The 27,715-nt window shown below is 40.5% G+C and overlaps 1 long non-coding RNA gene across 1 annotated transcript in view; it reads left to right on the forward strand.

Moving 5' to 3' along the window:
• LOC135973417 (uncharacterized) overlaps positions 1–27,123 on the forward strand; it is an 86,609-nt gene extending 59,486 nt beyond the window's left edge. The window contains exons 2-3 of the long non-coding RNA XR_010590246.1: positions 14,830–15,036; positions 26,967–27,123. This is a non-coding gene — a long non-coding RNA (uncharacterized LOC135973417). The remainder of the gene's footprint in view (positions 1–14,829; positions 15,037–26,966) is intronic.
• Positions 27,124–27,715: the final 592 nt, after the last annotated feature.

Genomic DNA, 27,715 nt, shown 5'->3' on the forward strand with positions numbered 1-27,715 from the left:
AAATCAGGCTATTGCTGGATGTTATAAAGCAACTGAAAAGGGGTTAAACCCCAGGAATGGCTCCCTGGGGTCCAGCTTAATGTTAGAAAAGAAAAGAAAAATACCCGAGATTTGCACAGAAGAAATCCACAAGCCAAAATAAAGAAATAGACGCAATCAGGTTTATCTAAACATTCCCTGTCCCAATGAATCCTTCTAGGTATGGATGATAATTTTTCATACCTGGTTCAAATTTTACACAGCATTCCTGCTGCCCCTGTCTCTTAAGCCAAGAGAAAAAAACATTTTAAAAAGTTCAAGCCTTCCCATTGGCTCTTTTGGTCAGGTGCCTGCTCCTTTTTCTTTATAGGTAAAACAAGGAGTCACGAAGAGGGACTTTCTAGCTAACTGGCTGCCTGAGTGTCCATAAAAGGGAGCTACCCTCACCCCACCCCCCCCCTTCATTTATCACAGATGGTCTTTCACAAAGTTCAAAAGGACATAATTGTGGAGAGAATATGCATCCTTTGTTTTGAGTAGCACATACTTATGATGCATGCATGTATCTCTGACTTGGCCATGTAGCCCTAATGAACAGATCATGTTCATTAGACTACAAATTTACCTTTTCTGACATACTCTACTCTTCTGGAATTGTAATTAGCTCCTTAGAAATATATAGTTGTTCAGATAAGACTGCTGTCAAAAAAAGGCAGCCACATACTTCAATGCTCTTTCAGGAACCCTGAAAAAATTGCTATTTTTAAGGTTCTGTTTCACAGATCAATGTTAAAACACTGTTTATGGTCTCAGCCATGTCACATAAGTTGTGTGATCCTAAAACATATCTATTTTGATGTTATCCATGTTTTGTATATCAGAGGAGGACCTGGAGGAGATTTTTTTGAATCTATTATTGTTCATCATTACAAGTTTTTTTTGTGATAGCGTTTGCCATTTTTCTATTCCAAATCTTATGCACAAACTGGGTTTTATAGTGTATTACGAAAATGGCTTAGGAGTTTCGCAGCAGGCAGCTGGATAAAGCTTACTCATTAGAAAATCTATTGTTGGAATAAGAACATTCCATGCTATTGTGATATAAAAAGCCATATTTCTGTGTTTATATGTGCATCTGGGACCAGTTATATAATTATATTGATCTTTTCTTTTCCATTTTGATCTTTGTATGGAGCTTACAATAGACACCATTTGACTAGCTGTTTGAAAGAAACCATGCTGATGAAATATTTACATGAAACGCATGAAAATAGGACACTTGAGAAATGTGTCTGAATATAAAACCCAAATTATTTTATGAAAAGTATAACCCAGTCCAGAGACTGTATGAAAAACAAAAATATGTGAGGGGGATAAAGACAGAAAATACATAATAAATTAATTCTGGTTAAGTTAACCTGTTTTCCTTAATTATTCCATTGTGGATTGATGAGATTTACTTGTATTATCTAAAGCATCCGCATATTAAGCATCATTTTCTAACGTGGCATACTGCTCTGAGCCAAAGGGAAATGATTAACTTACAAAGAGGGGTTGATTCATTTTATATCGCCAATTTTTATAAGATAAATGAATAGTTTTAGAAAATGTTTTTTCTTTCCTATTCTATTTGTTAATCAAAAATAATGAGCAGTTGCATGGAGATAAACCAGAAGTACATTTATTATATGTAGAAATCAAGAAGAAATAATTATATCCATATATATTTCTGAACGAGGAATTGATAAAGAAAATATAAACAAAGATTTTGCACAGTAATATGCACTTTGTCTTAATTAACCCATTTCTGTAGGCTGTATTTTTTATTCAGAGTACATATATTTTCTGTTTTCCTAATTGTTTCTTGTTAGCTTCTGATCTACACTTCTAAGACCATATCCTTGGCCCAGAGAAGGCTACTTTGTGCCGCTGTGACAGTGCAAACCCCCCCCCCAAAGGTAGCCTAAGTTATTAGCTGCGAAATCCCTGGCTATGTCAAGCCCTTTTCCACCACCACCTGCCCTCCCCCTGGAGTAGAGGGTGTGGGAGGTAATGTGCTGAACCATACTACATTCTGCCTATCCTTGGCTGCTGCAATGGCTCTCTGGAGGAAATTTCAAATGGGCACCAGTTAAAGTAGCCTTGGGGCTCCTCTAATTTACCCATTGGACCAAACAAGACCTATTCCTTGGGAATGGCTGAGTCCAAAGCTGCCTTTCTCCTCCTCTATCTTGCTCTGAGGCCACATTGGCCAGGGCCACAATATTTATATTGTCACAATTTCAATAGCAAGTCACTAACAGCTTAATATTAACATGGTACTGTAATGAAACTCTGGTTAGTCCCATCTTTACTTTGTAACCATATACAGAAAAAAAAAGAGAAATTACTGGTCTATAGGGCTGACATTATGTAGCTATCTACATATCAGAAACTTGTGGATTTGGCTTCTTCATCTGGTTGAGCCGGCAGCTCCCCAGGCCCCCCCCCCCTGCCCTGAGGTCCCCGCCCCCACGGCACCTCCCCCCCCCTCTGCCCTGAGGGCCCCCCCCACCGAATTTCTCTGCCCCTCTCCTTTGTAGTCACTGATCTCTGATAAATATCATCTTAGACAGGACTGCAAAATTGTCATGAAAAATTATCAGCACAGAACCTATTCACCTGGCCTAAACTGATGATTAAAGAGCTTTTTATTTACTTCTCAAGTGAATATTAGTTGCCCCTAATGTAAGTGGACATCTAGAATCTTGCAGTGCTGAATCAAAGTATTTGCTTATCAACTTGCAACTGTAAAAGGAACAAACCTTTTGTAAGTACCAGTAGTGAAAAGACTGTTTTCTAGCTGGCACTAGTTCTTATTGAGGGAGATTTTAATTGTGCCTCAATGAGTTTGACTTAACAGTTCCTTACACCAATGGAAATCAACCTACAAACATGGTTTCCCTCCCCCCCACCCCACCCCACCCACTATAGATGCAGTCTTGACTCATATGCATGGGGGTTATTCCTACTTAAATCAATAGCTATTAGTTCTGAATGTCTGATAGAAAAATGTAGCCATACTCACTCAATAGAACAGGAGGTGAACAGTTTCTTTTATCACATTATGAATTTACGAAGGAGTGATTAGTTACAATAGAGTATAATATGTCATTATATTAAACACGATAAATTGAGAAATTAAACAACAGTTGCTCCCAAGGACGCACTTTTTTTTTTAAACAAAAGCAAAGTCTCTCAAAAGAAAGGCTTTTGGAAATGTGTGACAAGTGTTTTATGTGATTAATTCCTTGAGTATAATTTGAGGCAGTCATACTTACTGGGGGTCAACATAAATGTCTTCATGAAAACACCTTTATATTAGCAAGTGTAGAGTAGAGTCACTATTGTAGATTTTAATCTACTTTTTGTATTCCTGGCAATCATGTTTAATGAGATTCCATTCACATCTGTTTCCAAAGTTGCTTCCATTTGTATTTGAGCTCTTCAGAGGTCGCCATTAAGTTGTTGATTCTTGCAGATCTGACCAGTTTTGGTGGGTGGCATTTGTGTTACATAATATACTAAAATACCTTGCTAGTTAAACTTATCTGTTATAGTCCAGACTTTCAGCGGAAATGGAAATTGGTCTTTACCCTCTTGTTTTATTATGGGGTTTTATCACAGTCAGCTCTAGCCATGACAATAGTCTGTAAAAGAAAAAAAAGGAGAGTAGTTAAGATATCTCTCCCCCACCCCTTTAACAATGAGCATTCTGTGCACATGACTGATATGTAGTGTGTACAAAGGTATATTATGATTATTGTCAATATTATAGAGCTAGCTACACTTCTGCCCCCTTTCTAGTCTCTGAGCTCTCACTCTAAGGGTACGTCTACACTACGAAATTAGGTCGAATTTATAGAAATCCATTTTTTAGAAATCGATTTTATAGTGTTGATTGTGTGTGTCCCCACTTAAGACCATTAACTTGGTGGAGTGCATCCACAGTACCGAGGCTAGCGTCAACTTCTGGAGCGTTGCACTGTGGGTAGCTATCCCACAGTTCCCGCTGTCTCCGCTGCCCATTGGAATTCTGGGTTGAGATCTGAATGCCTGTTAGGTCAAAAACATTGTCGCACGTGGTTCTGGGTACACATCGTCAGGCCCCCCCTCCCTCCATGAAAGCAATGGCAGACAATCATTTTGAGCCAGATTTGTTTTGTATTCATTTGCTCCCCCCTCTCTGTGAATAGTGGGGAGAGGGATAGCTCAGTGGTTTGAGCATTGGCCTGATAAACCCAGAGTTTTGAGTTCAATCCTTGAGGGGGCCATTCTGTGTGACAGTTGTGTGTGCTTGTCCTTGATGCAAACCCACCCCCTTTGTTGATTTTAATTCCCTGTAAGCCATGTCGTCAGTCGCCCCTCCCTCCGTCAGAGCAACGGTAGACAATCGTTTTGCGCCTTTTTTCAGTGCAGATGCCATAGCACAGAAAGCATGGAGCCCGCTCAGATCACCATCAATTATGAGCACTGCAAACACCACACGCATTATCCTGCAGTATATGCAGAACCAGAACTTGCAAAAGCAAAACCTGGCGAGGAGGCCACGGCAGCGCGGTGACGAAAGTGATGAGGACATGGACACAGACATCTCTCAAAATATGGGGCCTGGCAATGTGTACATCATGGTGTTAATGGGGCAGGTTCATGCTGTGGAATGCCAATTCTGGGCCCGGGAAACAAGCACAGACTGGTGTGACTGCATAGTGTTGCATGTCTGAGACGATTCCCAGTGGCTGCGAAACTTTCACATGCATAAGGGAACTTTCATGGAACTTTGTGACTTGCTTTCCCCTGCCCTGAAGCGCAAGAATACCAAGATGAGAGCAGTTTTCACAGTTCACAAGCAAGTGGCGATAGCCCTGTGGAAGCTTGCAATGCCAGACAGCTACCGGTCAGTCAGGCATCAATTTGGAGTGGGCAAATCTACTGTGGGGGCTGCTGTGATCCAAGTAGCCAACGCAATCAAAGAGCTGCTGATATCAACAGTAGTGACTCTGGGAAACGTGCAGGTCTGTGATCGGCGTCGGCCCACCTACCCGCTAGGGGGCGGTGGGGAGCTACGCGGTCACTGGCCGGCCTGGGTCACGCCTCCGTCAGCGGGGAATTAGCGGCGGGGCGGCCGCCAGCCAGAGTCTGTAGCGCGCCCCTCAGGCAGGGGAGCGCCGGCAAAGGTCAGTAGCGCGCCCCTCAGGCAGGGGAGCGCCGGCAAAGGTCAGTAGCGCGCCCCTCAGGCAGGGGAGCGCCGGCAAAGGTCAGTAGCGCGCCCCTCAGGCAGGGGAGCGCCGGCAAAGGTCAGTAGCGCGCCCCTCAGGCAGTGGAGCGCCGGCAAAGGTCAGTAGCGCGCCCCTCAGGCAGGGGAGCGCCGGCAAAGGTCAGTAGCGCGCCCCTCAGGCAGGGGAGCGCCGGCAAAGGTCAGTAGCGCGCCCCTCAGGCAGGGGAGCGCCGGCAAAGGTCAGTAGCGCGCCCCTCAGGCAGGGGAGCGCCGGCAAAGGTCAGTAGCGCGCCCCTCAGGCAGGGGAGCGCCGGCAAAGGTCAGTAGCGCGCCCCTCAGGCAGGGGAGCGCCGGCAAAGGTCAGTAGCGCGCCCCTCAGGCAGGGGAGCGCCGGCTAAGGTCCCAGCGTGGCTCTGCCGGGTAGGGGAACGCAGGCCCACCCTACACCACTGCGCTCCAGCCCAGGGCCCTGACAGTGGCAGAACGAGGGTCCCACCACTGGGTCAGCGGGGTCGTCTCGCTACATAGACTCACCACTGTGCAGCTCTGTCCCTGGGCTACTTCCTACCAGATTGCTCGCCCGAATCCCTCTGGTCCCGTGAGTGCGTTGGGGTAGTCCGCTGCTGGCAGCTTCGGCTCCCCCTCAGGCTCAGGCTCCTCCAGCTCCTCTGGGTACTCGGCTGCTGGCAGCTCCCGCTCCCCCTCCGGCTCCTCCAGTTCCTCTGGGTACTCGGCAGCAGGCAGTCCTGGCAGCCCCAGTCCGTCCTCCAGGTGAGGTTTCCACGGGTCCAGGGCCTCCCCTGGTGTGGCAGCAGGCTCTGAAGGGAGCAGCCCACGGTCTGTGTCTGCCTCCCTCCCTGGTGCTGCCCTAACTGAGCTAAGGGCCCCGCCCTTTATACTTCCTGTTCCACCCCTCCCCTTCCGGGGGGTGGAGCGAGCTTGGGCTGGCCCCGCCCACTCAGGCTGAGGGAAAGGCACTTTACCCTCAGGTTCGGAGGGAAGCCACCCTGGCTCCCTACAAGGTCATAGTGGATGGCGTTGCTGCAATGGGATTCCCTAACTCTGGTGGGACAATAGACAGAACCCATATCCCTATCTTGGCACCGGAGCACCAAGGCAGCGAGTACATAAACCAAAAGGGATACTTTTCAATGGTGTTGCAAGCACTGGTGGATCACAAGGGACGTTTCACAAACATCAACATGAGATGGCCGGGAAAGGTATATGACTCTCACATATTCAGGAACTCTGGTCTGTTTCAAAAGCTGCAGGAAGGGACTTTCTTCCCAGACCAGAAAATAATGGTTGGGGATGTTGAAATGCCTATAGTTATCCTTGGGGACCCAGCCTACCCCTTAATGCCATGGCTCATGAAGCCGTTACAGGCGGCCTGGACAGTAGTCAGGAGCTGTTCAACTATAGGCTGAGCAAGTGCAGAATGGTGGTAGAATGTGCATTTGGACGTTTAAAAACACATTGGTGCAGTTTATTGACTCGGATAGACCTCAGTGAAACCAATATTCCCATTGTTATTACTGCTTGCTGTGCACTCCACAATATCTCTGAGAGTAAGGGGGAGACATTTATGGTGGAGTGGAAGGTTGAGGCAAGTCGCCTGGCCACTGATTACACACAGCCAGACACCAGGGCGGTTAGCAGAGTACAGGAGGGCATGGTGCGCATCAGAGAAGCTTTGAAAACCAGTTTTATGACTGGCCAGGCTACGGTGTGAAAGTTCTGTTTGTTTCTCCTTGATGAACCCCCCCTCCCCTGGTTCACTCTACTTCCCTGTAAGCTAATCACCCTTCCCTCCCCCTTCCGATCACCGCTTGCAGAGGCAATAAAGTAATTGTTGCTTCACATTCATGCATTCTTTATTAATTCATCACACAAATAGGGGGATAACTGCCAAGGTAGCTCGGGAGGGGTGGGGGAGGAGGGAAGGACAAGGCCACACTGCACTTTAAAACTTATTGAATGCCAGATTTCTGTTGCTTGCAATGCTCCTCTGGGGTGGAGTGGTTGGGTGCCCGGAGGCCCCCCCCCCTCTGCATTCTTGGGCGTCTGGGTGAGGAGGCTACGGAACTTGGGGAGGAGGGCAGTTGGTTACACAGGGGCTGTCTGTGCTCACGCTGCCTTTCCTGGACCTCAACCATACGCCAGAGCATATCAGTTTGTTCCTCCAGTAGCCTCAGCATTGCCTCTTGCCTTCTGTCAGCAAGCTGACGCCACCTATCATCTTCAGCCCGCCAATTATTATCTTCAGCCTGCCACCTGTCCTCGCATTCATATTGTGCTTTCCTGGACTCTGACATTGTCTGCCTCCACACATTCTGCTGGGCTCTTTCAGTGTGGGAGGGCTGCATGAGCTCAGAGAAGATTACATCGCGAGTGCATTTTTTTCACCTTCTAATCTTCACTAGCCTCTGTGAAGGAGAAGATAGTGTGAGTGCTGAAACATTTGCAGCTGGTGGAGGGAAAAAAAGGGAGAGTGGTAGTTAAAAAGACACATTTTAGAGAACAATGGGTAGACTCTTTCATGGTAAACCTTGCTGTTAACATTACATAGCACATGTGCTTTCGGGACAAGGTTGCATTTTGCCTCTTATTGAGAGTATGCTGGTTTGGTGTGAGAGATCACTCACGCAGGGCCGGGCAACAGAATTCGGCTGGCAGGCAGCCATGGTAAGACACAGTCTTTTGGCTTCTTTAAGCTTCATAACATGTGGGAATGGTTTCAAACAGCAGCGCCCTCATTTCCCATACCAAGCAGCGTTGGGTTGGTCATTTAAAATGGGTTGGCAATTTAAAAGGAGGGGCTGTGGTTTTCAGGTTTACATGCAGCACAAACCCAAGTAACCCCTCCCACACACCCCGAATTCTCTGGGATGATCACTTTACCCTTCCCCCCCACTGCATGGCTAACAGCGGGGAACATTTCTGTTCAGCCACAGGCAAACAGTCCAGCAGGAGTGGGCACCTCTGAATGTCCCCTTAATAAAATCAACCTATTTCAACCAGGTGACCATGAATTATATCACTTTCCTGCGGATAACACAGAGAGATAAAGAACGGATGTTGTTTGAATGCCAGCAAACACCGGGACCATACGCTGTGTTATGGAATGATTCCAGACTACGTGCTACTGGCCTGGCATGTTAAAGTGTCCTACCGTGGAGGACAGAATGAGGCAGCCCTCCCCAGAAACCTTTTGCAAAGGCTTTGGGACTACATCTGGGAGAGCTTTATGGAGATGTCCCTGGAGGATTTCCGCTCCATCCCCAGACACGTTAACAGTTTTTTTCAGTAGCTGTACTGGCCGTGAATGCCAAGGCAAATTAATCATTAAACACAATTGCTTTTAAACCATGTATAATATTTACAAAGGTACACTCACCAGAGGTCCCTTCTCCCCCTGGCAGGTCCGGGAGGCAGTCTTGGGTGGGTTCGGGGGGTACTGGCTCCAGGTCCAGGGTGAGAAACAGTTCCTGGCTGTCAGGGAAAATGGTTTCTCTGCTTGCTTGCTGTGAGCTATCTTCAAAATCCTCCTCCTCATCATCTTCCTCGTCCCCAAAACCCACATCCCTGTTGTGTGCTACTCCATTGATGGAGTCAAAGCACAGGGTGGGGTAGTGGTGGCTGCACCTCCTAGAATGGCATCCCTTTTGCGATTCTAGGACTCCATCATAGTCACCTCTGCTGATGAGATCTGCGCTCACCTGCAGATTGCCACGTTGGCCAAACAGGAAATGAGATTCAAAAGTTCACGGGCCTTTTCCTGACTACTTGGCAAGTACATCTGAGTTGAGAGAGCTGTCCAGAGTGGTCACAATGGAGGCCAATACCGTCAAATTGTGACCACACTCCCCCACACTACGCCAAATTCGACCCAGCAAAGTTGATTTCAGTGCTAATCCCCTCATTGGGGGAGGAGTATAGAAATTGATTTTAAGAGCCCTTTAAGTAAAAAAAATGGCTTTGTTGTGTGGACGGGTGCAGGGTTAAATCGATGTAACGCTGCTAAATTCGACCTAAACTCATAGTGTAGACCAGGGCTCAGGTGTTACGCCTCTTGCCCTAACCCATCTCATGATGGGATCATGCTTTTCTTCTACTCTTATTCCAGGTCCAAAGTCCACTGCCCATGTATATCAACCACTTATCACCAAAGAGGTTCAGCGGGGTTTTTGGTATATGCGTTCCCTTCCTTCAGGAACTTGTGATCAGCAATAATCACCAATAGCCTTCTTAAAACAATCTATATTTAGTGGTTGGAACAAAGCATTAGAGAAAAAGGTATTCTAGAACAACAAACAGGCTGCGTACAGATTTAATCTCATCTAATCTTATGCTCAGGGCTGGCTCCAGGCACCAGCTGAGCAAGCAGGTGCTTGGGGCGGCCAAGGGGAAGGGGCGGCACGTCGGGCTCTTCGGCGGCAATTCAGTGGAGGGTCCCTGTCCTTCTCGGAGGGAAGGACCTGCCACCAAATTGCCGCCGAAGAAGAAATCAGCACAGTGGAGCTGCCGTCGATTACGATCGTGGCCTTTTTTTTTTTTCCCTCCGCTTGGGGCGGCAAAAACCCTGGAGCCGGCCCTGCTTATGCTTCACTACAACCTAAATTAATTAGGATTTCTTCTTAAGTTATAGGAACAGAACAACCAATTTATATTCTCCTAGCAATTTCAGATCTTCTTAGAAAAAAGAACAGGAGTACTTGTGGCACCTTAGAGACTAACAAATTTATTAGAGCATAAGCTTTCGTGGACTACAGCCCACTTCTTCGGATGCATATAACGAGGTTATCTCCATACTGATTTATACCTGCCTCTGGAGATTTCCATTACTTGCATCTGAAGAGGTGAGGTTCTTACCCACGAAAGCTTATGCTCCCAATACTTCTGTTAGTCTCAAACGTGCCACAGGACCCTCTGTTGCTTTTTACAGATTCAGACTAACACGGCTACCCCTCTGATACATGCTAGTTACAGATATAGATATTCCTCACAAAGCACCAATAAACTTATCACAATTATGTTTAAAAATAAACAGTAACAAAGCTCAGTCTTTTAATAATAATCCTGCTTTTAATTTTGGATTTTAAAATTTGGTCTTTTTTATTACAAAACTCTCTGGCCAAAATTGTCGAATGTGTCTGCTTATAGCTAGGCCCTTAAATCAATATTTAGCTTCCAAACATAAATTGTATTCCTATTTTCAAAGGTTCCTGCCAACTTACAATTTCCACAGAAGTTACTGGGAGTTGAGAATGTGTGGCATTCCAGGGAACAGACCAGTGATTTAAGTGCTCAAATGTGGAATTGACTTCCTAATTTTAATCATTCAAGTTTGACATTTTTGTCTGTAGACACTTTCTGACCTGCGAAAGACCACTGAACATTTTGCTTTTCTGCAACAAGTCCCTCTCTGAGTGAGGGGATGATTCTTCAGAAGTTTGTTAAAACTGTTGAAATTTGACAGAATAAATATTTATTATTTGCTTGTGTCAGTGTCTTCCAAAAGGGTTACATATAAAATGGGCCTAATGGTTATTACCTTTGTCATAGGAAGGTTGTGAGGTTTAGTAATTGACTGTAAAATGCTCTAGAATTCTCACTTTGGGTGAAAAGTATTATTAATGAAAAAGCAATACATATCTTCTTTTCAGAACAGAAGGGAGAGTTAGTAAATTGGAATCAGTTCTACAGGGGGAGAATCAGCAGTCCATGAGGACTTTGTAGTTGTCACTCATGAAAATCACATTTCTGAAGAATAAGCTCTTCTCATATTAAATTCATTTGATAGCCAAGTCTAGTTAATGTAGATTTTGTTTATCCATATCTCCAGTGCAGTTATCCTAACAGTTTAAGTGATTAAAGATTTTTAATTAGATGGTACCAATAATTCACATCTGTAATTGAAACTAAACATTTTTTGCTAATATAAATTTTACACAACACCTTCATGAGTGTTTGTTTTGCATTAGGATGAATTCATTCATGCCATCCACACTCAATTGCAGGACTAATGAGTTTTATAAAGGAACAGCTGAAAAGACAGGATAATATGGTGTAGTTTCCACGTTTACTAGAGAGATCTGTATAAATTAGATTACAGTGCATCTCTTTCTAATCTGTCAGACATTTATAAAGGCAACAACAATTCCTTACATAGTCTCATTCTATAGCTTTTCACAGGTAAACAATCCGGGCTATGGGGGGAGAAGGGTGAAAGAGAAAAGAATTCTAAGGCTCCAATCCCACAGTTCTTACTTTGGTAAAGCTTTGGCCATCTGAAACCAATGGGAGATTTAGAGATAGCAATGTTTATTTTCTCCTATCTTTGAAAATCTATATAAATAGTTCTGTGGTTTACTCCTTGTTCGCGTACATTCAAGAAGTACCCGTGGAATTGTTTATCTGTCTGGATTGTTACAGATGAAACTCAGCAAGCCATTGACTTCTCCCCCTCTCCCCCCCACCTTCTTATATGTGGATAGAATTGGAGAGAGAAAGTTGGGCAAAGGAATTGTGAAAAGCATGGCATGAACAATAATCATTATATAAATATAAAAAGATCCAACATGTTGCCCACTACATATGAAATTTGGTCAGCATTTTTCACTGAATCTCATTGGATATGTGGGCAAGTGTAGGGACATTTGCAGTATTCAAATCCAATTGAAATTAAATCCACTGAACAAGAGTTAAGTCCCTTAGGCTCCTTTGATAATCCTAGCCTTCAGGTTGCACTGCCAGTATTTCATAAACTGAACCCCAGACATTTTATCCTTTTCTACTGCAAATTTTGCCCCTGAACAGGACATTGACTTTTAATCTGAGAGGATCCACTTCTTTCCAATAACACAAATGTTGCTCAAACTAACCTTGAATAGTTCTAATTAAAATAGTAACAGAAAATTTGCATGTCAAAAATTAAATTAAAACTATTGATCAATTTCTGAGGACTTTCTTCTGCTTTTAATCAGCTGAACTCCCATTAAAGTAGATGGGGATTTTGTTGTAGAATTGAGACAGGATCTGTCTCCATAAGAATTGTGGGTGAAATTCACCCCTGTACAAAGGGTCAGTAGTAAGCCTAAACCCCATTTATGTACTATTTTTAGGGATTAGATGGGACATAGGTGGAGTATAGACCTTGTACTGCATATAGTAAATTTCACCCAATCTCATAGGGAACTAGGTGGGACCCTAAAACACCAGTTCCACTTGTTTTAACAGACATGGATTTTTTTGTTTTTATTTGGGTTTTTTTTTAGAGGAAGTAGGTCCAAATCCTCTGTGCATTTAAGGTTTGTTTTGCACATGTTTTTCTGGCATGCTTGCATCAGACTGTATGGGAATGTAGCTATTGATGACAAGATGGTTAGCACCATTGATGGAAGAGAATTAGTGTGGCAACTGAGGTCCTGTTTTATACAAAATGCTGTATCCCGATAGACTAAAGTAGTTAGGTATTTGCTAATAAACATCTGTTTATGGGGATATAGTAATCCAGGCCTACTGTTCTGTATTTATTTGATATTCTGTTTATCCTAATTAACTACTTGCCAAGGTCTCCTCATAAATGTGATAGTGCATGGAATGCAACCAGCTGTTTGTGGCACTGATACATTTATAGTTCAGCTGCTTCTGATTGCTAGAGACAGTCTTCATTCTAAATCCACATCTGAGACAACTTTAGAGGGCTGAGAGAGGTGATCCTGTACAAGCTTTGTTATCCAAACTGAGGGCCAGCTCATCCCATTACACACTTTCCCTTTTGTCCTGAAAATGGATTTGGGGCGGAAGGGGAAAGAGTCCTGGTTTCAGGGCACTATCCCCATTCTTCACCTCATGCAGATGGTCCTATGCTGGAACTGAAGCAGAAAGAGCAAGGAAGGTGCTGCTGTCCATGGTGCTGTTCCAAGAATTTAAAATGATACAGAGAGCCTTGGTCAAGCACTAAAGGAAGATATTTGTATCCATGGTGGTCAAATTTTAAACATATTTGAATTCTTGGAAACTTTATTTAATAGTACTGAGTCACCTTCTAAGAGCTAATGCCAACAGCAATTAATTGTAGCTAATGTATAGTTCAATCAATAAGAAAACAGAAGTAGTTCAGCTTTTATAAGATTTTGTCTTTTTGTTTATTTTATTGTTTTTACTTAAAAAAATGTCTAAGTTAATGCACAAGGTCGGCAAATAACAAATGGATATAAACTGGCCATGAAAAAGTTCAGACTGGAAATTAGAAGGTTTTAGAACAGGAGTTGTGGGGCAAATAATTTAATTAGTTTTTAGAGCGGTCCAGACAAATTTATGAGTGTGATTGTATGACAAGGTTGCATGTGAGGGAACAGGGTTCAGCAGCCCTGGAGTTCACTTCCAGTTTGTCTTATGTTTCCAAAAGCTTCAGTGTTTCAGCTGGCCATTGCAGGAGTCAGGAAAAGTTTTTCACCCAGCTCTCCCCTCACCCTCCCGCGTATTCATTTTGTTTGTTTGTTTTTCAGTCTTCCTCTGAAGCATTTTGGATGGTCACAGCTGGAAACAGGACATTGAACCAGGAAAGTGAGGGCTTTGAGGCGGCACCAAGCATTCTCTGTCTCAGGTGCTTGGCTGACTGGTTCTTGCTCACAAGTGCAAGATCTAACTGGCTGCCATATGTGGGGTTTGGAAGGAATTTCCCCCTAAGTCAGGTTGGCAGTGACTTTGTTGTGGCTTTGCCTTCCACTGCAGTATGTGGATGTGAGTCACTTGCCAGGATTATCTAAGTGTATCTCTGTAATGGGGTTGCTGGTTTGTTCAGCAGGAGTATTGGTCACGACCTGCTTCTCCATCTCTCTTTTGACACCGTGTGTATGGGACCATTAGATGGGGTTCAAGTGAGTCAGCTTTCTTAACAGTAAAACCCTGGTCCTGCCCATCCAAAGGCGTAGGAGATGTGAGGTGAAAAGGGGGACCTGGGCCCTCCTGCTCCACCCAGAGCTTGGCCCAGGGCTCTGAAATTGTGACAGTGAACACTGGCCTACACTTGGACCACCTCCTATTCATCTTTCCTGGGCTACTTCCTTCCACACCTGATGTCTCAGTGAGTCTGGCTGCAGTTTGATTATAGTCCTTTGATCCAAACCCTCAGAGTCTCAGGTGATCCTCTGGTGTGCCCACACATGATTCTCCCTGTGACATTGCACTCCATAGGCTTTATAAAAAATATGTTTATAAGTGTGAATATGATGTAACTGGAATATGCTTTATGCAAAAGGTATCTTGTAAGGTATCATTACAAAGTTTATAATCTACTGAGTGTGTTCATCCTATTTGTATGAATGTATCATTCTTGTATGAAATATGAAGTATTACGATGAGGTCCTATTGTAATTATGTGTAGTGTGGGCCATTAATGGTGGCTTAGGAGCTTGATGGCTCCCATTAACTAGAACAATTGGTTGTAAATGGCTCTGTTTATTTGTAAGCCTTCCTGTGTTCATGTGAGTCAGGCCGGAAAGAATGGAGGCTTGGGGTCTCACAGGACATGTGACCATGTCACCTGGTACTGGAATCCATCTTAATCCTGATGCTTTTCTATTTAGAAGGAGGGGTGTGGACCCACAGAGACAAAAGATTCCCTCCTTGTGCCAAATCTATAAAAGGGGGTGGAACAGAACAAAGGAGGCTGCAGTCATGAGAAAACCCCTAGTTACCACCTGAGCTGGAACTAACAAGAACTGTACCGGGGAAAGGATTGGGCCCAGAAGGAGTCTAGTCTATGAAATAAGCTTATTGGAACATCTCTTAAGGTGAGATTTATCTGTATTCAGTTTCTTAATGTATTAGGATAAAACTTGCCTGTTTAGTTTTATTTTGCTTGGTAATTTACTTTGTTCTGTCTATTACCTAAAACCTCTTAAATCCTACTTTTTATACTTAATACAATCACTTTTGTTTATTAGTAAACCCAGAGTAAGTGATTGATACCTGGGGAAGCAAACAGCTGTGCATCTCTCTCTATCAGTGTTATAGAGGGTATACAGAGTAAAATGGACTTATTTGGGGTTTGGATCCCATTGGGAGCTGGGTGTCTGGGTGCTAGAGATAGGTGACTTGCTGAGCAGGTTTTGGTTAAACTCTGCAGCTTTGGGGGCATGGACCAGACCTGGATCTGTGTTGCAGCTGACTAGCATGTCTGGCTCAACAAGGTAGGATTCTGGAGTCCCGAGCTGTCAGTGGAAAATGGGCTCAGAGGTAATTCCAGCATGTCAGGTGACTGCCTCAAGGGGGTCTCTGTGACCGAACCCGTCACACTCCCTACCTCTGTGGTGATGTCTCAAAGGAGGGGAGGAAAGATTCACAGCCGGACCTCCTCAGTAAGAGCTGCTGCTTCTCTTCCTGTCTCCTCCCACAATTCATGGGGCAGCAGAACTCTTCAATATACATTTTAATATAATTCCAGTGGGACCGATCCTGAAGCCAATATTTCTTATCCAAGTGACACTCCTACTTCAGTCAAAAGGGTATTAATAATGATTGAGAAAAGACTGCAGTGTGATTATCTACAATCTAAATTAATGTTGCCATGTAAAGGATCATTTTAAAATAAAAATTATTTTCATGCGAAAGATGCAGACTATGGAAATCTCTGCTGGGTCACTGAGTGTTAAATATTATCTGTGTTAAACCTTTTATTTGTTTTAACCAACTACATGGCTATCTGGACTCCCACCAGCCCTGGCCTTAGATCTTTTTTTCTTATTTTCTACAGTAAGTTATGTCATCTGGTAACTACCCTGGGTATTATCCTTGCTCTCTTGTAAGTCCCTTTAAATCAAAGATATTTTGACTATGAAGTAGAACTTGTTTACAGAAATAAATAGATAAAATCAGTAGAATATTGTACTCTTGGAAAATTGAATGCCTATACTGAGACCAAAATATATAAAATTCCCTTCAAGAGGTGACTGGCCTTCTGAAGCAAGAAGGTTGTTACTTCTTTTTCACCTGATAGTGGTACAAAGGTGGTAAGTATTTTCAAACTATCTCCCTCAATCATGGGATCTTAATATTTACTGATCCCTCTGTTTATTTCTGTGTTTCACATTTCAGTGGGTCTTCTTTAAGAATTGAAATTTCTGTATCTGTTCTTAAAGTATATTTTATCTTCTTTCCTTCATATTTTAAAAATATTTAGATTTCACCAAACTTATAGCAATGCAATAAGCTGTGAATAGACACTGCACTGTAATGGCCTGGGAAATTATCTTTTGAATTCCATAACAGTCAAGAGTAAATGAGAGCATTTTCTGAACAGTTTATTGGAATTCAAGTTATTTTACTAAATAAGTGACAGTTTTGTTAACCTGGCATTAGCTTTATTTTTCTAGACAAAATATAACAGCTGTTTTCCAGGGGTTCAAAATCAGTTGTAGGAGCCCTTTAAAGCATGCATGTTTACTGCCATTCACCCCATACGCCTGCTTTACACCTGAAGTGTGAAATTAGTCACTAGGGTTTCAATGAAGAGGGACCCTACAGAAGGTAGACGGCGGGTGGTGAAGATAGAGGAAAGGAAACTTGCCTCAAAGACATTTAAATTATTCCAAGTGTGGGAGGCAACATGACAGCTGAAACATAAAGTAACATTAAACATCTATCATTCTATTCAAATTGTGAATATGCTTTCTAATCTTTGGAATAAATTTTGTCTATGGTGACTGGACTCAGGAGCAAATGTAGGTCATTCAGATTAAATGCCATGCTAAGGACATAGGGCTTGATTTCCCATTTTCTTGCACTTTGTATAGTTATGAACACCAGTACACAGTGGGTGTAAAGTGGTATCAAAACAGAATGGCCATAAATTACATCCACTTTACATGGGTGTGAATGAGTGCACAAGGCTCGGTGCAACAGTGAACTAGGCATATTCATTGCGGACATAATTCTCACTTCTATCTGGGCCCTTCTATGTTGCTCTAGTAAGGTGAAATTAAAGTGGAATTAAATTATATTGTGAGAGAGGTATAAAATGGCTATTGTGTAAATGAGAATTGGGCCTTTTAAAAGAGTGTAGGAACAAAGATGGAGGAGCAATCAAAATTAAAGCTTTCTGTCCACCCTAACCTTTTCTTGATGCTACTTGCTCAATTCAGAGAGTTTTTATACTCTTCCTCCTCCTTCTTTAGGGGTTTAGTTTAGAATCTAATATCAGCTGCTGTGTCACCCTTTCATTTGTTCAACACCATTGTGGGTTGGCCTTGTTTTCATTTTCATCTCATGAATATGCAATCCTAGTGCATGTGCATGTGCATCAGGTTTCTAACTGATGTTGTTCTTGTGATAGGAATTTTCAGAACATTTTTAAAGTTTGAAGTTTTAACTTTTTTATCATTATTCAGTCAGTTTTCTGAGATATCCCTTTAGCTCCAGCAGGGTTTAATGAGAGTTGGAATTCTGCTTCAGTATTTAAACTTCAGTAATTCTTTAACCGATTCTTCAGTCATCAAAGAAGGCATTGTCACTAAATAGTCTTTGGAGAGGTCTTTTTTCTTTGAGTTTAAGAAGTTATTTAAGTAGCTGGTTAACGTAACCAAGTCCCCAATTAATATAAATAATTTTGTTCTTAAATGGCTTTTTATATTAGTAACTAGTTATAACAACAAATGCCATAGCTATAGTTGTTAAAAAAGCATTTTACTATTCAGATTACAGTGGTTTCAAAAAGTTACTGCATTCAGATACAAAATATTTGCAAATAAATATCACAAAAGGAGTGTATACCATTGTTAACATTTAAGGAATAAACAAAGGTTTTCAAATGTAAGAGGAAACATGAGGTTAGAAGTAACCAGAACGAATACTACATGCTTACTTTAAAGTTAACGGAATGAAGACTTTAGAGTACTTATAAAAGAAATGAATTCTAATATTTCTGTAATTCTTTGCATAGGTTTGAAGCCAATGTTTTTCTCCTTGTAAAAAGGCGTCGGGAAGAGTGCCCTCTTTTACCGCTTTGTTTATACCTCTGACAATGACAATATCTCTTATATATCACTCTTCTGTGAAGTATTCTGAATAGAGCACATTATTACATTTTTTTACACCGTCATAATCCTTGCTAAAACACAAATATCTTACTAAGGTTGCTTTCTTGAGATAGGATTATCTCTGTACAAAACTGGTATCATATACAAGATGGATATGCCTGGTCTTTGAAAAGACAACTTCATTGGTTTGTTTGTCTTTAGACCAAGTGGTTTTTAGTTTTACAATCTACCATTTTATTGCATTTACAACTTGCAGTTAAAGATTCTTATTAAATATTCAGTGCAACACAAAAATGAATATAACGCTTTCAAAACGTTTCAAAACATAGTGTAAAATAAAATAGTCTATAATGTTAAAACATAATAGATGTTATGAAGTTTCATTACAGAATCTGTGTAAACATACTTAGAGGTATTATGGCTCAGACGTGTTATCTTCTTTGATACTTTGGAGTGTCTCTGGTTGACAGAAAGCAGAGACCTAGCAACTTCCTTAGCCTGAACATTTCATATTATCAGGTTAGTAAACCAAAAATATAAGTATGTGAGTTATCATATTCTCCAAACATCATGTGTATGCAAGTAATGTAAGTATCTCTTAAAATTCAGTACAAGCACAGCCTTCAGATTTTAAACCTACCCTACATGAGTTTAACCCATATGGGAAGGGAGTTGTGGGAATACCAACTAGAATTCCCTCTCTTGTACTCGGGCAGTTGATGGCACAGTGAGGTGCAATGTTTATCCCCCTTCTAGAAATGTCATGGGATCAGCCAATTAGAACTTTGATATTGCTCCCAAGCGGGGTGGTAGCTCTGGAAACAGTTCATGTGAAAAGTTGCTAATGCCTATTCACTCAGAAGTAGGCTGATATCTAAATAATGTAGCATACAAGCCTTCTCTGAACACCGTAAGTTCAGAGCATGATACAGAATGTTCATCTTTTCCAAATACCCATCTGTTTATGAAACCTCCAGAAAAAGGAAGCCCATAGTCAAGTGTTTTCCATTTAAAATACACCTCTACCCCGATATAACACTGTCCTCGGGAGCCAAAAAATCTTACCGCATTTTCGGTGAAACCGTGTTATATCAAACTTGCTATGATCCTCCAGAGTGTGCAGCCCTGCTCCCCCCCCCCCCAGAGCACAAGATAATCTTTAAGTGCAAGTTTCAGTTCTTGACTGGATGACTCTGAAACCTTAGAAGAGCCTTCAAGATGTCAGCTAGAACACTTCCTGCATGAATGTTCACCTGAATACATACTTACATGAATATTTTGTACATTTTGCCTTCCAAAGTTTTGTGTACATAAACATTTCTGACAAGTGGTAAAAGAGGCCATCAGAGAATTCAAAGTGAATTTGTTTTTGTTTGAATTAATTATCACAGATACTACTTTATATTTGTTGCACAAGTCTAGTTTTATCCTTCCTAAGGCTACCAAGATGTTCATGTTTCAGCTCTGGGATTAGAGTTCAGAAATTCCCAGCTCCCCAGTTCAGTGCTCAGAACATGACACTGCACCTGAAGCAATTTTTAGTTATAAGTATGCATTTAAACTGGTTACTGACTTTTTTTTTTTTTTTGGCTAAAATGCACCATGACTCACAAATGCAGCCAACCTGAACTTTCCTGAACAGCTGATTATTTAAATTCCTTCTTTTACCTTAGTTACCCATAGAAACACCTTACATCTTTTAATTACCATTTCATTAGCAGCAACTGCCGAGAAAAAATGAAGGTGAGGAATTACAGGATTACTTACGTTCCATGACTGCCAGTACTGCTCCTCAGTCAGTAGGCAGGTGCTGGCTCTGTTGATACAAAAGAGACCTCCAAGACAGTATGATTGAGATGCAACACCTTCAAAATAATCAATTGTCAGTTACATACTAGTTAGAACTCAAACTGCAAGAGTTAGAATATTTTTTCTTTAATGACTTATGATTTATTGTTTAATAGACAATATATGGTGCTTGAAGACATTTTTATAGAAAGTGGAATTCTTTATGATTAGAATCACCCACTCTCCATGTGTCCTGCATTCAGAATATTGTGTTCAGTTAGCTTCCTCAATACCAGTGCTGAGAAAATTGGCAGAAAGTATTCATACATGTCGGTTTGAATAAAAACGCACCCATTTTGCTTTGATCGTATTCCAAATCTTTCTATTTTCTTCTTGCAATGTATGAAGGAATATTTTATTAACAAGAAGGTTTGCCAAAAAGAGACAGCTTCAGAAAAATACATTTGGATGAGTGTTTGTGCAATGTATGGTTGACATCCATCTTGAAAACTCTTTGTGGGATTTGGAGGCATCCAATTAGGGTACAGAAACAATGCTACTTGACTGAGGTGATCAATGACATTGGATGAACAGCAAGTCAGAACTAGCAAATATACAAACCAGTAGTTTCAATGAACAGTTTGGCAGTGCTTTGAAGGTTGAAATACATGCATTGAGCCTCAGTGGTAGAAAGTCTGCTGGGGGGAAATAACAGTGGCACATTATCACCATGGAACCTACAGGTAGTCAACAGTCTCAAGAAGTGGATGGTGCTAAGATGGTCAGGGGATGTGCTGACTCAACACCTGCCTCCCAACAGTAGGGCCACCATGTCTGGAGCCTCCAGATTTTTAAAACTGTCCTATCTGAGCCTAACCCAGGAGTGAAGGCGGTTCTGGAAACATCACCTTGAATCCCATCTCTGGTTCCTAGGCTGTTGCTGGCATTGGGAGGAGCAATTCTTATTCCCCTGCACCAACAAGGTAGACAATGAGAGAGGTGACTTTGTGAATGTTTACGGGGGCTCATCCCATAGTAGTATGCTCAAAGATCCTTGTTTGAAAATTTAACAAATGGGCGATGATGGCATGAAGATGTTGGGAGCTGACATCTCCATTGTATATGAGAGATGATCGGTCATGCAAGGATATGACTCATTCTCATGTGTTTGGACTTACCTGGTTTATTCTGACATAATTTCTGATTTTCTGTTTACTCGGAAGTGCTGATACTGAGTATTTCCATTCATGGTTTGTCTGTATGGCTAACTGAAGAAATGTATAGTCTTGTCGTCTCCAGTTGGCATTACATTACATTCATCCTTATTAAATATGCTGCCTCTTTTATTCTGTGTTTTGCAGATGCTTATTTCTTTTCACTTTCATGCTAGTATTACCCTATTTAGGAGTATTTGTGATTTATCATTGTCTCTATGAGGACCATCTTGCAGCACTAGGCAATGCTACATTTGACTGGGAAAACAAATTTGTTTTAACAATATGAACAATGTTCATGTACTGCAACATTACAGTTTTATTAACAGAATCACTGTCATATTGGTCATTGTCCTGGAAGTGTTTCCTAGCGAAACTCATGTGCTATAGTGCCAGACATAAACAGGCCAGGCAAAAAGTTCTGTGAGAGGTTTAATTCTTCTTTTGCTGGTTGCAATTGGAGTCTTACCACATAATTACATTTTCCTTCTGACTTAAAGGAAAAAAAAATAAAAAAATAAATAAATAAAAATCCCTTTACCCTTGAAAGTTCTTGTGCCTAACCTCGGTCCAAAGGAGGATTTATTTTCGTGAGGAAGCTCAAAGTAAATCCACTAAACTATAATATCTATCTCTCTACATTACTAACTCCATCTATCACAGGTGGTAGTATATTGGGATATAAATGGAAACATGAAAATATTCATTGGGAAACTAGTTTAGTTAGCCAGTTCCACCTTTTGCTAATTCTCTCTAAGAGATATGTGATGTCCTTGGCTGTAATTTTGGGATGGCCTAAGTAAGATGTTGCCACACAAGCAATGATACTACACAAGGGAAAATGCAGAAGTGAAAGATTTTGTTTGTTTATTTTTAACAACTTTATTTATATCTTTAAAAAAAAAAGCTTGGCATTGAAGGCATCTTTTTTTCAAATTATCTTTTGACAGTTTACAAAGATAATATGTGTAAAGAAAAGAGATGGAAATATTATAAGTCCAATCAAACAGCATGCCACCAGGGCTTACTCATAGCAGCTTCTTTCCAGAACAGAAAAGCAAGCAGCACAATTCAGAATAATTCATTTACAGCAAACATTGTCCCCTAAGACTCAGTCACAGTTTTCAGAAGGTGTCAGATAGCTAAATATTAATACTGATTTATATTACAGTGCACCTTAGGACCTCAGCAAGTATATACTGTTGAACAGTAATCACAAAGGAGACTACATATCCTCAGGAGATTTTCTTCTATTATCCTCAACAAAGTACATTTTTTGAGAACTTGAAAGACATGAATTGGCGCAAGGCTTAGAGTTGTGAAAGTTGCCATAGCTTACATCTTGTGATGTAAATATAACAATAAAGTTTCTTGCATTTCAGCTTCCAATGACAAGCCCTCTGTATTGGGAAATTCATATCCCCCAACTCAAAAGAACATAAGTGAAAGAGCCATGTCTTCTTCCACCAGAATACCTATATATTTTGCCCACTCATTGATGCTGTCTCTTTTAAGAGCAGATTAGATAAACACCTGTCAGGGATGGTCTAAATAATATTTAATCCTGACATGAGTACAGGTGACTGGACTAGATGACCTCTGGAGGTCCCTTCCAATCAGTCCTATGATTTTATGATATATTTTAAAATGTTCAACATTAGTTTATGTAGATTGCTTACTTTATTAAAAATATATATTCAGAGAGTAAAAAAAGTAACCAACAAACTATCAATATTACAATAATTTATATAAGGGCTTGAAGTTTCAGAAATCAATATTATGTCTAGAATGTGTGATCTTGTGACTGTTTTTAAAGGGCAAACACCATAAAGCTGTTAAGTTATGGAATGGAGACTGTAAATATGAAATAACAACAAAAGAATGGAATGAGATAATGCAGAAAGTAATTATTGGCTCTAATACTGAACAAATAGTGCAAATTCAGTACTGTTTAATTTACGGAATATAATCTCTATATAATAAAATTCATAATATTACCCTAGTTATCTGTATGAAATGCAAAACAGCCAGGTGTTCTTTCATACACAAGATATGGGACTTCGGGATGGTAAAATATGTACATATATGGAAATCCATCCTGAAATCAACTAAAAAAACAGATATAGATCTCAAAGACTACTTAAAGAGTTGTGTGTTGGGAGTTGGCCTGTTTAAAAGATTTTAGCCAGGAATAAGGAAGGTTCTCCTATTCCTGCTTTTTATAGCCAAAAACAAAACAAAAAAACCCATCACAACAAATCTATGGATCCAGGAAATGATTTTTATTGTAGATCAATAGGAAGAAAAAAACTATTAATTGAATATCTTATAATGGAAGAATTAACACATTTTGTGAAGTATCAGAGGGGTAGCCGTGTTAGTCTGGATCTGTAAAAAGGGACAAAGAGTCCTGTGGCACCTTATAGACTAACAGAAGTATTGGCGCATAAGCTTTCATGGGTGAATACGTGCATCTGACGAAGTGGGTGTTCACCCATGAAAGCTTATGCTCCAATACTTCTGTTAGTCTATAAGGTGCCATAGGACTCTTTATTGCTTTTCACATTTTGTGAGTAATATGCCAGACAAATTCACATAATAATAATAGAATGGTTAAAAGTAATGGTCTATATCACACAGGAAAATAACGCAGCAGAAATACTGAAGTCATTGGGATGCTTTGATATAAACACAGTAATTGTATATTTATAGAATAGTCAAGAAGGATATATATAGAGGATAATAACTGAATTACATTTCACCCTCCTGCTTTACTTTTCCTTTCTTTGTAATCTCTGACACTCTTCATACTCTACTACCCCCCTGGAAAGCATACATTTCCTTCTTTCCCCCAAAAGTTAATATGAATGCTTATATACATGCACATACCATATTCTGATTAAATAATTTGGAAAAAAGTGAAAGGCTAGTGATACAATAGTCAAATTAATATGGCTAGTTTATGTAATTTGCAATGTGACTTCTTCATATTGGTATACATAATGATATTTATAAGAAACAAAAGTCCTTATAGTGCTGGTGCTGGGCACAAGCAAAATACTGTACAGTTTTTGATACTATATTTAATTCTAAAAGGTTTGAAAAGCATCAATAATTTAAAGAGTTTTTTCCCCACAGTAAAGTAGCTCTTATTGAAAATTTACCACCAAATGAATAAGCACCCCAGTTTTCCATGAGAAAACCTGTTTTTACAGAATAGTTACACTCTCAAATTGTACTGTCTATCTTCCTGAGGTTTTAGTCTACCAGAAGATCATGTGCACAATTTTGAATATAATAAACTGAACTTTTTCTATAAAACTAAAACATGCACTGAGATGCTTTGCATTACAGGAGTTGGTTTGTAACAGATGCTTTGCAAAATTAAGTGTTTGGATACATTTCAGAATTCATCAAAACACTGTAAGCTTTTCACTAAATTTGAAGTTTTGGCATTCCATGATGCCAAGCATTTGTCAATAAAATTAGTTTAGTGCAAACATTAGAATTGTGTTTTCTTTATCACAGAGCAATGAAGATCAACATATTTTTAATTAGCTTTCAAAATTTTAATTTGGTCTGAATTAATGACTTCTGCTGGAAACAACTGTTCTTTAGGTCTGTTATCACAAGTGCTCAAGAAAACATATTTTTTCTTAATTTTTCAACAAAAATGAAGTTATAATTTGCACTATATGAGAACTTAGTTAACTTATAGCAAACCATATAAGTGGAACATGTTAATAAGGCTGGGAAATGGCTTTTGGAAGCACTTTCTTGTGTGATGCAGCTTTGGTTAGATATATCTCATGATATTATAGTACATAGTAATTTATAGTTTCTTGGCACAATAAGAAAATATAGAGGACTGTACCTTAGGAATTAAGGCTGGAAATTTGGAATCATTCTTCTATTTGCCCATCCCTACTGATTGGGAAGACAAGAAATAGTGTTCCAGAATGCAATTTCGTTTCCTTTTTATAAAGTCAAGATTAAATATTAAATCCAAGGGATTTGTGATGGTCTTGCATAGGCGAAATGTGAAGACAGAAAGCTGGAGTGTTAATGGCTAGAGATTTATTCAGACTAACTGAGCAGGAAGGGACAGTCACACTGCTCTCCTTGTCAAAATTGTCCCCAGTCTTGCAAATGAGGCAATAGAAACTCTAGATATGTGCCCTTTCATGGCTAACCAATAACACCAGGATAGTTGGGACCTTTGCTGACATAGCCCAGTCACCCTGAAATACGATGGTCCTCTGTTCTTAAGAAAACAGGTGATGCCAATGACCGACTATCTACTCTTGTTTTGAATGAAGACCTTGATATTCTTATCAACAACTTTGTCACTTTAAGATTAGTCTACAATAACATATTATACTTGGGCCTACACCTGCAGACCATTTAGAGACTAAAAATAAATCCAGAATGTTGCAACTGTTTATTAAGTGGATCTTCACATTGGAAGTATGTAACACTGGTGTTCCTACTCGTTGCCTTTGAGCTTCGCGATGGAATTCAAGGAGTTGATATTAACTTTCTAAAACCGGAGAGTCTGCCTCTGCCATTTTTGATCTACTTTCTCATTACTTGTTACTGGAGGTGCTGGAGTTCCCTGGATTATAGAATAGATGGAGTTGTAGGCAGATCAGCTCTGTGAAGGCTCCTTGTCCCTAGCACATACTAGCTTCATTCTTGCTGGGGAATGTGAAGGAAAAGAAAATGCTACTCTATTCCACCTTCATCCATTTTTAAGATCCTGCTCCCAATTAATTGCTCTAGTTCTTGCCTCTGCTGCTGCTCATTTCTTTTCAAAGCAGTAAGTACAGAATTAACATGACCGTTAACAGTTTCAGGTCTGCTCACATACCTGAATACCAGCAGTAGAAGTAAACACCAGCAGATAGAGTGACAAATCCTAACAATAACTCTGCTTCTTAAAAAAAGCTGAAAGAATCAGCAAAGGCACTAGAACTGCATCTGAAGACTAAGAAGAACAGTCAGCACATGTGAAGACAAGTCAGCACTCTCATTTGTTTTATTTTTTAAAAACTCTTGACTTTTATGCCAGTCTCATTTGGGGGGTGTGGCGAACTTGACTCATGATTTTTGAAAGTTTTGAACCTGAAAGTTAGCAATAATACTTCACATCGCAATCAAAAAGATTGAGAGATATAAAAGAGCACTAATTCAGCAGAAATTAATGGCTTAGGCTCCCACAATTCAGCAAAGGTTTTTCAACCCTGAGTTCTTTACTGTATTTAGTAGCATTTCTACACATTTCAGCTACCATTCATTATTAACTATAAGTATTAACTGTAGGCCGCCAGTGATAAACTATGGCTGTAATATTTCTTGCAATTGTGTTTCTATCAAAAAGACAAACATTTTGCAGTTTGTCATATATTGTATACTATAATTAACTTAAAAGTACACCACACAAAATTTGAGTGAAGATTTTCTTAAAATGAGAATGATGATGCAAATGGTATTCTTAAGTATAATGCAATAACATATTGGGGTGATATTCTTTTTTGTTATTTGAATTTGGTCAGGCAAAAATAGGAAAATATTTCAATTCATGTGTTAGACTAATGGATGGCGAAAACTATTAAATTCTACATGTCAGTAGCTTCTGAAGTACTTTTTAAAAACAGACATGAAATAACCTTCTTTCCTTTTTAGAGACAGCACTTTAGAACCAGCACCTTAGAACCAGCACCCTCCAAGGGAATAACAAACAGAAGATTGAGGAATATTGAAGTGATTGTAAGTATCCGGGGCAGTCTCTTCCAATAGGGAAGTAGTCACATTGACACCAAATATGTGTAGATAATCTTTGAATCTCCTAATTTCCTGTAGGTTTGGCTTAATTTGTCTTTGCTTCCTTAATTGTTTGCCCTTTCTTGTTGATGGATGTGATAATTCTTTCTAAATATAAACAGAAGGTTGTCTGGACTGGTCTAAAACTAATAGGCTACAAAATTTAAAAGCTGCAAGTGAGTGAGTCACTGGGGACTTGAACTCTGGTTATGATCCAGCCAGACACTTCTCTCTGTGAGCAGCTGAGCAGAGAGCAGCTTCTCCAGGCTCCAGCCGCAGCTGCTGCTCTTCCCACCCCACCCCCAGTGGCAGCGGCTGGTTACTGTGGGTAACTGGTCTTTTTTTTTTTTTTTAACCAGACTTTCCACTCCAAAACTGGACACCTGGCAACCCTAGTGGTCTTTTGTTTTGTCTGTTCTCCAGTCCATTCAGACTGTCCTGTCCTGGATGGTTTCTCAGCCACTTCTTTACATATGCCAGAAGGGGCAACTAAGTAAAATTAGCTTTATGTGAAAAATGAATGCTTATTTGTAAATAAGAAGCCAAAACTGCTTAGTCAAGCTGTGTAGGAACAGGAAATTTGCATTCATTATCCGTATCCTATTAATACT

This window comes from Chrysemys picta, chromosome 9 (assembly GCF_011386835.1).
Source record: "Chrysemys picta bellii isolate R12L10 chromosome 9, ASM1138683v2, whole genome shotgun sequence".
Taxonomy (NCBI): Eukaryota; Metazoa; Chordata; order Testudines; family Emydidae; genus Chrysemys; species Chrysemys picta.